Consider the following 12,100-nt stretch of genomic DNA (forward strand, 5'->3'; position numbering starts at 1 on the left):
ATTATTGCACTTCGGAATTTATTCACAATTCAGATTTCAGCATTTCAGTTCAGTCGGTCTGTTGATGGTTGTAGGCGTAGTTCTTGTTTTCGGTGTTTCAATGAAAAAATCTTGTGCGTGTAAATAAATTTATAACTTAAAATCTCATTTGACGTATTCATCATTAAATATTTCACTCATGAAATGAAGTATGATTCGTGGTAAAAGTGTTTTTGCATTTCTTTAATTAAAAATAATGATGCATATTATCATGTGAACTCACCGTGCGTGGATGTGATTCTACATCATTTGGATATCTGAATAAAGGTATAATATTTAATAATATTTTACAAATAAGAACGGTAAATTTATAGGATGTAATTGCAAACAAATATCTAAGAAATATATCAAGAGTGTAGTACGTCAAAGCTTGTTTGAGTAGGATTTGGCTTCTGAAGTTTCAAGGTACGCCCTTCAATTCAATATTAATTAAAAATTGTGTGGGAAATACTATAAAAAAATATGTTTCAGTTATGTATAGAATCTATAGCTGTAATACAAGATTCAGTATTTTCCATCTCTTTATTTTACAATAAAATATATATCATTGATTGTTTACATTTCAAAGAAAGCTAACCTTGTTGTCCCTCGTAATTCATTTTCATAAAAAAGGGCAGTATTTTTTTAAGCCTTGATGCTTTGTTGACTTTCCATCAAATCTTATTATCCTTTTTTTCTAATCAACGAAATTTCGAGGTTAGGTCACTTTAATATTGATGATACATTTTGTTTGTAACCTAACCTATTTTTTTAACTCTAATCCAATCCACTCACTTGTTCTGTTGTGCTATGAATTTGATAAACAAATATAGAATGACTAAAAATGTATAATGGACCTAGATTTACGACTGACCAAGATTTATAAATTAGTAATCTGTAAGTTATATTTAAAATAAAGACGAACATTTCAACTTTATTATTAGTGGCTCTTTAAAGTTGGTTTATTTTTTGTTAATAGCACTAAATCTTACTTTATTTAAGTTGTTGAGCATTATTACATTCTTTTTTGTTATCAATATATATATTACAGTAGGCTACTGTAGTAAAGCTGGGTTTAACAAAATGTTAATAACTTAATCATTATAGATTCTGTTAGATTGAACAGAACTTGACAAATACATATATGGTCATCATGTGTGTGACCAGTTATGCTCAATCTAATATAATCTATAAGGAATAAGTTATTAACATTTTGTTAATAACTTTGTTGTAAACGCAGCTTAACAAATTTATTCCTAACAACCAGAAGGTTGTAGGGGTCCTTTTTGCTGGTGAAATCTCCCCTAAATCCGCTTTTTTTTTTTTAAATATATACAATCTCCTAAAAAATAAATAACAACTTAAAATTTACTTTTTTTTTGCACATTATCTTCCTATATATATTCAGTATCGCGTTAGCTCTCATACAGTGCAGACGTACTCGTAGTGTAGTGCAGTAGAAGTAGTGAGTCAGCAGTTGATTGTTCACGGTATTTAAGTGGAACAAAACATTGCATCAAATTTCGGTTAAAATCCGCCGTCTTTATGCAATCGAAGTGACCTACTTTCGCGCGGCCTTCAATTTTCGTTCGCGCTCGCGTTTCCGCGATCGTGAGTGAGTACGAGGGCTTTTCGAAAAGTATGTTCGCAAATTATTGACTATGTCAAGTGGAAAATTGTTGAAACTACCCAGTTTTCTTGCCCCGGAGTTTGAAGAGCAAGAAGACGAGGAAAGCAACATCGAGAACATGGACACCACCAAGCCATCAGAGATCCAGTGTTCACCGGATCGTTATATTAAATCAAATAAGCTCCATTCAGCCGCCGAGCATGCACTCTTCATCGCCTGGAAGGAGTCGGATGAGAAGAGAAAGCAGCTAGAGAAGAGCAACGTAGAACTTCAGCGGAGAATTGAAGACTTAGAATTGCGATTTCAAAAAATAGAACAGAACATTCAACAACCATGCAGTCCAGCAGTTGCTGAAAACTACTCAACTAATGAGGAGGAGTTGGCAAAAGAGACTGAGTGGATCAGGGCCCGTAACAAACGTACTACAAAGAAGAGGAAACTAAATAGTACTTTGTCTCCTGAACCAAAGAATGAGCCTACTGGTAACCATCGTCAGTTGAACAAAATCACCTCATTGCAGAAGAATAAAGGTGAGGAAGTAAAGAACAAGAAGAAAGAAACGCCACCGCCACCAATCATAGTGGATGGTATAAAGAGCCTGGAGTCTCTTCATAAAAGTTTGAAAAAAGTGACTTCAGATGAAAAATTTAGAATAAAGCTCTTGAGTAGAGAGACTTTCAAAGTAAATTCAGTAGATTCAGAAACGTACAGAAATATTACAAAAGAATTAATCAACGATGGTTTCAACTGGCACTCGTATGAAAACAAACAGGTGAGACCCATAAGAGTGATGATAAAAAAACTTCATCACTCCTGTAGTATAGAATCCATAATGGAGGACTTAAAGGCTAAGGGATTGCTAGTGGTAGATGTAGTGAATAAGTTGAAGTGGAAAACTAAAGAACCATTAGACATGTTCATGGTTTCGTTCAGCGCAGAAGAGAATGTTAAGAAGGTTTTTGAACTTAAACATATTCTGGGTTGCAGAGTAGAAGTTGAAGCATTGAAGAAAGTTAATCTAATACCTCAATGTAAGCGTTGCCAGGCTTTCAACCACACTCAGGCTTATTGCAACAAGGAGGCCAGATGTGTGAAGTGCGCTGGAAAACATGCATCAAAGGAGTGTACGAAACCTAGTGAAGCACTACCGAAATGCATTCATTGTGGTGAAGCTCATCCTGCAAGCTACCGTGGTTGCTCTGTAGCAATTGAGTTACAAAAAATATGTAACTCGAGTAGGGTAGCCAGTAAGAATATAACATCAAAAATGTTGTCGATTCTCAGGCTCGGAATGTGGCTAATTCTCAAAGTAGGCCCACTCAACATCAAAGTAGGCCCACAGAAAAGAGAATGACTTTCGCCGAAATCGTATCCAAAGAAAATAAATCGCAGATGAAGAAAAATGAAGAAGTAAAAGACACCTCACAAATCCTACAGCTCATCTTATCTAAACTTGATAAACAAGAGAAAATAATTTCATCCCTTCAATCTCGCATCGAGAAATTAGACAATAATAGACAACAAAAACCAAAATGATTCGTTCACTAAACATAATGGAATGGAACGCAAATGGACTCTTACAACGACAACTGGAATTGGAAGCAGTTCTAAACATAGATAATGTAGATATTTGTCTCATTTCTGAGTCTCACTTTACAAAACAGTCCTACATAAAATTTAAAGGTTACAGGACCTACCACGCCTTACATCCCAACAATGTTGCGAGAGGGGGGAGTTCAATCATAATCAAAGAGAGCATTCAGCATAATGAACACGTTAAATTAGAAACTGAACGAATTCAATTGATAGGAGTATGTGTGGAAGCAGTTAATTATCGATTTGTAGTTGCAGCTGTCTACTGTCCTCCTCGATATTCATTCAGAAAAGAAGATCATCTATCAATGTTTGATATGTTGGGAACGAGATTTATCCTTGGCGGTGACTTCAATTCAAAACACATTCATTGGGGATCACGATTAACAACTCATAAGGGCAAGGTACTTTACGAAGCTGTAAGAGAGTCAAGATGTGAATCTCTTTCAACTGGAAAACCAACTTATTGGCCTACAGATACAAGTAAGATACCTGATCTCATAGACTTTTTCATAATCAAAAACATTTCAGTAAACTATTTGCAAGTAGAGGAAAGTTTTGATCTCAATTCAGACCACTCTCCAATTATTCTGAAGTTGAGTGACACTATTTTACAAAAACAAAATAATTATCCCACACTAGTTAATAAGTATACAGATTGGGATGGCTTTCAGCAAGTGTTGGAGGAAAGAATTAACCTGAATTCACCATTAACAACTGCAGATCAAATAGATGAGGAGCTGGAAAAATTTGTTACTGATATACAACAGGCAGCCTGGTGTAATACTCCGCAGACTAGGAAACGAAGAACAGTAGGAAATAATTATCCATTGGAAATAAGAGAAATGATTGCAGAGAAAAGAAGAGCTAGAAGGAGGTGGCAGCATTCACGTTCTCCTCAAGATAAAAGATTACTGAATACTCTCACACAGGAACTGAAAAGAGAGATACAGTTTATTAAAAATGAATCAATCAACAGTTACTTGAGTAATTTGACAGGACAAGGCAACACTGATTACTCACTATGGAAGGCTTCTAAGAAAATAAAAACACCCATCCAACAAGTTCCCCCTATTAGGAAACTGAATAGACAATGGGCCAAGAATAATGAAGAAAAGGCACAGGCATTTGCTGATCATCTTGTGAATGTCTTCCAGCCAAACGTTGCAGCTCAAGAAGATCTAGAAATTGAAGGTAACATCATGCAGGAAAATCAAGAACTAATGAATGTCTCAGTAGAAGAAGTGAGAAAGGAAATAAAACTTATGAATGCTAAGAAAACTCCAGGATTTGACCTGATAACTGGCTTAGTCCTGAAGCATCTACCAAGGAAAGCACTCATCAAGCTAACAAACATCCTGAATGCTTCATTCAGACTCAGATTTGTACCAGGAGTCTGGAAAGTAGCTGAAGTTATAATGTTACTCAAGCCAGGAAAAGAACCACATGAAGTAGCTTCATACAGACCAATTTCATTGTTACCTGTGTTATCAAAGTTGTTTGAGAGGATATTATTGAGTAGACTCAAGCCAATAATTGAGAGAAAGCAATTAATTCCTAATCATCAATTTGGTTTCAGAAAAAAACACTCCACAATTGATCAAGTACATAGGATAGTTAATATAATAGAGAAGAGCTTGGAAGAAAAAAAGGTTTGTTCAGCAGTTTTTCTCGACATAGGGCAAGCTTTTGACAAAGTATGGCATGAGGGACTTCTTTATAAACTGAAGAAAATGCTTCCTAAGCAATTTACAGAAATATTGCAATCATATTTGACAGGAAGGTACTTTAGAGTCAAATATGAAGATTCATATTCTGATCTAAGAGAGATAAAAGCAGGAGTTCCGCAAGGAAGTGTTTTAGGACCAGTCCTTTATCTTCTCTTCACTAGTGATATCCCTAATTTGGAGGAGAATACCACAGCCACGTTCGCAGATGACACCGCCCTACTAGCAGTAGACAGTGATGTTGGTATTGCAACAGCGAAGCTTCAGAGATCTGTCAACAAGATACAAGACTGGACCAAAAAGTGGAGAATGAAGCTCAATGAGGAAAAGTCGATTCATGTTAACTTCACCAACAAGAGAGCTGTGTACCTTCCAATCAACATCAATGGAATTAATATACCACATGAAAATCAAGCTAAATACCTAGGTATGACTCTTGATGCTAAGCTTCGCTGGAAAGAGCATGTCAAAAAGAAAAAAGAAGAACTGAACATAAAATACAAGAAATTCTACTGGCTTATTGGAAGAAACTCATCACTTTCAATACCAAACAAATTGCTCCTCTACAAGCAGATCTTCAAACCTGTTTGGACCTATGGAATACAACTATGGGGCTGCACCAAACAGAGCAACGTCACCATCATACAAAGATTCCAGAACAAGGTGCTCCGAAACATCGTTGATGCTCCCTGGTATGTGCGGAACAGCGACATCCATAGGGACCTGGGAGTCAACATGGTATCCTGTGAGATTCAAAGGTATGCAGAAAGTCATGAAGAACGGCTCCACCAACACACGAACGTCGAAGCAATCCAGCTGCTAGACAACGGAGGGTTGGTGCGGAGACTGAAAAGAAGGAAACCATTTGAATTGGTGTGCAGTGAAAGTGGTGTCTAGTGAAAAAGCAGAGCAGTGATTGAGTGAAATCTAGCTTAAGTAGTACAGTTAATAGATGTACATAATAATTATTAGTAGGTAGCAGTAAGAAATTCTAAAGAGAGTTTCACTGTAGTCCATATTATATATATATATATATATATATATATATATATATATATATATATATATATATATATATATATATATATATATATATATATATATATATATATATATATATATATATATATATATATATATATATATATATATATATATATATATATATATATATATATATATATATATATATATATATATATATATATATATATATATATATATATATATATATATATATATATATATATATATATATATATATATATATATATATATATATATATATATATATATATATATATATATATATATATATATATATATATATATATATATATATATATATATATATATATATATATATATATATATATATATATATATATATATATATATATATATATATATATATATATATATATATATATATATATATATATATATATATATATATATATATATATATATATATATATATATATATATATATATATATATATATATATATATATATATATATATATATATATATATATATATATATATATATATATATATATATATATATATATATATATATATATATATATATATATATATATATATATATATATATATATATATATATATATATATATATATATATATATATATATATATATATATATATATATATATATATATATATATATATATATATATATATATATATATATATATATATATATATATATATATATATATATATATATATATATATATATATATATATATATATATATATATATATATATATATATATATATATATATATATATATATATATATATATATATATATATATATATATATATATATATATATATATATATATATATATATATATATATATATATATATATATATATATATATATATATATATATATATATATATATATATATATATATATATATATATATATATATATATATATATATATATATATATATATATATATATATATATATATATATATATATATATATATATATATATATATATATATATATATATATATATATATATATATATATATATATATATATATATATATATATATATATATATATATATATATATATATATATATATATATATATATATATATATATATATATATATATATATATATATATATATATATATATATATATATATATATATATATATATATATATATATATATATATATATAAACTTCCATGAACTACTCACAAACTTTGTTCAATGCTAAATCATGCTTCCGTGTTGCCAGTATCGACTAATTGAAAGATTAGACGTAAACAAGTCTACTAGTGAAAACCTAGAGAAATTTTTGTTAGACAATAATTATTTAGAACATTCAAGGTCATTCGTCTGTTTTTAATACAAGCTCGTTTATCCTATCGCTTGTTGATGTCGTTGTATTAGCATACCAGTTTCAGATAGAGGTCAGCCACCTTTGATTCAGCTCATAAATTGATTAATGAATTAATTACTCATAGGCTCTAAATAAGCTAATGATGATACATTTTTTTTGAGGCTGTGTAGAATTGTAGAAATGAACTTGCACAATAAACTAATAAATTCGTATTTCAATCTGTGAAACTAGAAATATTTTACGTTTAAACTATCGAAGGAAATTTAAGATCTATCCAATACTTAGAGAAGGCAACTTATTGTATTTTGAGAAAATTTTTAACATCTCTAATTTGAACTTGGTCCAACTAAATTTTAGTTCAACTAAAAATCCCGCTCATCACCAAAAGCTTCTGACCAGATCACTCCTTATTATCGAATGGGCACGTTAAATTGTCGGTCCGGGCTGAATTATGACAGTCTCGTAAGACCCATTCACGGCTTGAATGATATAGTCAGGCGAGGTGGAACCTTCACGCAAGGGACTCCCCGCCACCAACAAAAAGTCATACAAATTTACTTTCACTATTAAGAATTATTTTGATAATAATAATAATATCGAGTGACCTGACTGGCCCCGGTCTGGTGTCAGAGTTTTCAGGTCGCAACTGATCAATTTCAGGGCCTCTGACATGACCTACCATGACTGCTTTTTAGGCAGCCTGGACCGACGGCTTAACGTGATCATTCGAAACACGTTATTTTGATGAATCCAGCCGAATCAAAAGCCATTCAAATGTACTAATTTAACTAAAATCTATATTGTATAACATAATCTTGATCCCGTCCATTCAATAATTAGGCATTGAGTCTTCCCGCATTCAATTTATTGTCAATAAGATTCATTTATTTTTTATTTAATATGAAAAGTTTGGCTCAGCCGTAAGAGCCGTAACTCATCGCTCAGATTAGATAAGCGCCGTACCTTCGGTTATTCCGTTGGAAGGGTGGCTAATCAGGACTATATCCGCTGACAGATAGTAAACAATCGGGTTCTAAAACCACTCTACGGTGGTTTTGAATTCATATAAAACTGTATTCAATTTTTTTTATTCAATTTTATCCATTCATATTTCATCAGAATGAATTGCTTCCTTTTTCCAAGCAAATTCGTGAACTACTTCTATACTTGATCCACAGGGAAAAATTAAATTTTCTATCTAGATTATCATTGCTCAATTACCTTTTATAATTTTATTGGCGATGATTATGCTGAATTGAAAAAAAACAATGTTAATACAGTTTTATTTTCAAAATGTAGAATTTCTGGGTAATAATTTATTTTTATTGGAATAATGTAATTCTTACTACACTTCATTGAGGCATCATACTCAGTTACAAAACATCCTGTTGACCTTCAGAATATACATGAACTTGGCCAAATTCATTCAATTCTGTTTTGTTGTGAATGGATGCATTTTTTAGAACAAAACTAATCAATGGAAACGTTCAGAACTGCTATTGGAGCGTCTGTTATGAATGGAAGGAGAGTGGCAATTTGTGAAAGAGGGCGAGAGAGGGGGAGTTATTGAGAGTAACGTTTAATCCATTATTCCTCACATTTCAACTTTCGTCGGTTCTGTCAGATGATATCAATGCTGCTAGTGAGTACTCAATTGAATGCCCTGATTGAATGCTTTATTCGGATTGATTGAAATATTCCAAGTGCTTTCTGCATCTGTGGTTGTGAGAATGATGAAAGCAAATTTGTGATTAAAAGAGGAATTTGATTGAGCTGTTGAGTCTATGAAAGAAATCGTTGAGACGGCTTTTTGCTTACGATGATTTTTTTTCTGCCTTTGCACAATACAAAGATTACAATAAGTTATTTATCTTCTCCTAGTTTAATAATTACTGTCCTTAACAATTACTGTCCTTAACAATTACTGTTTAATAATTACTTCTCCTAGTTTAATTAATTAATAATCACAGTAAGCGACGAAGAACTCAAGTATCAAGTTACATTAGAAGCAACAATTTTCTATAAAAAATGTCAGTTACAAATTTTTTGAATACATAAGCAAGAGTTTTGCTGTAAAATATATTAAGTGAATCTATACGGTACTGAACTTATTTTATTTGAGAAATATACGGTACATTGATTTCAAAATAAGAGGAATTTTGGTCAGATGCAGGAGATCAGAGAACAAACCTTCAGTTCTAAAAGTCTTCCAGATACCAAGTAATATTATTGTTTAGCTCATAAGGCCCCAACTATACTCGCTGAATTTATTTCGCGCGTCTTCAAAATACATGACCTCCTATGGGAAGCGTCTATTTCGCTAGTATAATTCATTAATCCATGAGACAATGCTATCCAAGAGACCATCTACCGAGCGAAAACTAATTCAGCGTCCGTATAATTAATTGAGGCCCAACAACTGTTGGTAGATGATCTCTATACCCAGGAATAACAAGAAGGTCCTTGGCTGTCTTTCGAAAACCATGGCCAGCAATAAATTCCAGGGGCCTTCTCGTTGAGGGCCAAACATAGAAGTTACCCTTCTGCAGTTGGTACCGATAGCTGAAACCTTATATAATCTTTACGATAAGATATTACTAACCGATGGTCTAACAATTCATTCATATTTGAGGTGTTATGATAAATAGAAACAAGAAAAACTATCAGAAAGAAGTAGATTGGGGAATTAATTTAATTAAAATCAACTTATTTAATCGTCCTGAAATAGGAAGCGATTTCCTAAAGTTCAGCGCTTATCTAATCTGAGTGATTGGACGGCACTTCAACTGCAAGTCTAATCACTCCCCAACTATATCATTTTTTTGTTATCAGTTTTAATTTTCATGACATTTTGTCATTCAAAAATAGAAATTTGGTGGTACGGTGAGAAGTATTCTTCCAATCTTTCTAAAAAAATTGTAATTGTTCTGTTCTGAAAATTAAAATAACTGGATTTTTTGCGGCTCAGACATATGTTGAGATTTAGGTCCTACATCTGTCTGTTAGCATCGGTTAAATTGGAAACATTGATGTTATTTACAAGGATTGCTGACAATTTAAAATATAAAGTGGATTCCACTAATGCAATTTTGTCAAAGATACATAATCTAGCAATAAAACTTCTCAATTTTAAAAGGTAGTTTGAGAAAGGAATGAAAACTCAGAGAAAATCCATTGATAAAGGCACTGTACTATACCATTCTACTTTATTTTGTTTCAAATATAATATTTCTTAAATTACATCTTCCATTGTCAGAACTCTTCTTTCCTCGTAGTCTCTTCTGAAACTTTTCCATTGTTTTATGCAATTATTTTTTTTGAAGAAGGGGCATCTATCCTTTGGATTTAGTTTGAAAGAATTTGAAGACTGAGATGTACGATTATCATTCCACAAATTCACATGAACTTGAGGAAGTGACATTCATTACACTTATAAAACGATGAAGGATTTTTGACCAAGTGAACAGGGTAGCTGTAGGACATCATCTAACGAAAATAATTTATATACGAAGTTATTTGAAATAGCATACCGGTAGTTTATTAATAAACGTTTATCAACAAATGCTTATTCTGTATATTTTCAATTTTTCAGTAGGGATATCCACTTCTAAAATAAGGGATATTTTATTGCCAGACATTATATTAAGAACTTGGTGTAATTAAGATACTTGTGATAAAACGGTCAATACTTTCAGGGACCAACCTGCATCCATTAACCTGGATTTGTTTGAAGTTTGTCCCAATTGTCCTACTCCAAGTTGAATTTATGTGCCAAGTTTTCATTTGTTTTTTAGTTAATGTCCGTTTAATTTAACAGATGAAGCATGTTTTTCTCTTCGTTGTCCCTAATGAGTACAAGCTATTCTGGAATCAGTTAGCTTCAATTTAATTTCATTTAGAATTTTTAGTAACTGGGGTAGTGTTTACTGACTGCTGAGTTATCAAGTTTTCAAGAAAAGGTAGCTCTGCAGATATTCACAGCAAATTGTTCTCATGTTCTTTTAGGCTCAGTATTATTTTACACTTTTCAAATGAGAACCCTGTTGAAAAAATAATACACCTTCTGTTATCATGATTTAAGCATGGGTGATTAGGTTAAATACCATAGTTTAGACAATGCTTCCTAGATTTTACTACGCTCTGAGGCCACAGATAAGATAAAAAGTGTAGTTTGACTATTTTTTTCGGTCTTTCTATTTTATTTAGTTTGTCTGTTAGAACTTACCGAAAAAATCATGTTGTCACAAGGTAACTTGGGCTGTAACAATACTGCTTATCAGTAAAGCTAATAGAGTTTGAACTGTTTCCATAAATTTAGTCTTATCTCAAAAATTGTCTTACTTTGTTCTAATTCAAATTGAGCTACTTGCCTTTGTCTACTTCATCTTCATTATCCTACTTTATCCTTCCATTTGCATCTCTTTTCTTCATCTTTTCATTCTCATATCTTCATCTATATTTTTCTAGACTACTTTGTCTTTTCTTCTGCTTCACTAACTTGGTACCGTCTCATATGTAGTGTTTTAAAATGACCAAATTTAGAAAACATATTTTTATAATAATTGAAAAAGATTAAATTCCCATAAAATACTGAAGTGCACGAAAAATAATTCAATATCTCCTTCATTATGTAGGAAGACAAAGACCGCATCCAGCGACTGCCAGCCATTTATCCCAAACAGTGTTTTAGGTGTCTTCTGTATATATGTACTAAAAGTTTGTGAAAAA

General features: G+C 31.3%; 1 protein-coding gene across 1 annotated transcript in view; it reads left to right on the top strand.

Moving 5' to 3' along the window:
- Nucleotides 1–22: 22 nt before the first annotated feature.
- Nucleotides 23–12,100, top strand: part of LOC111052921 (SNF-related serine/threonine-protein kinase) — a 70,770-nt gene continuing 58,692 nt past the window's right edge. The window contains exon 1 of the mRNA XM_022339738.2: nt 23–306. The gene's annotated coding sequence lies outside the window, so the exon portion shown is untranslated. The remainder of the gene's footprint in view (nt 307–12,100) is intronic.

Source organism: Nilaparvata lugens, chromosome 5, assembly GCF_014356525.2.
Source record: "Nilaparvata lugens isolate BPH chromosome 5, ASM1435652v1, whole genome shotgun sequence".
Taxonomy (NCBI): domain Eukaryota; kingdom Metazoa; phylum Arthropoda; class Insecta; order Hemiptera; family Delphacidae; genus Nilaparvata; species Nilaparvata lugens.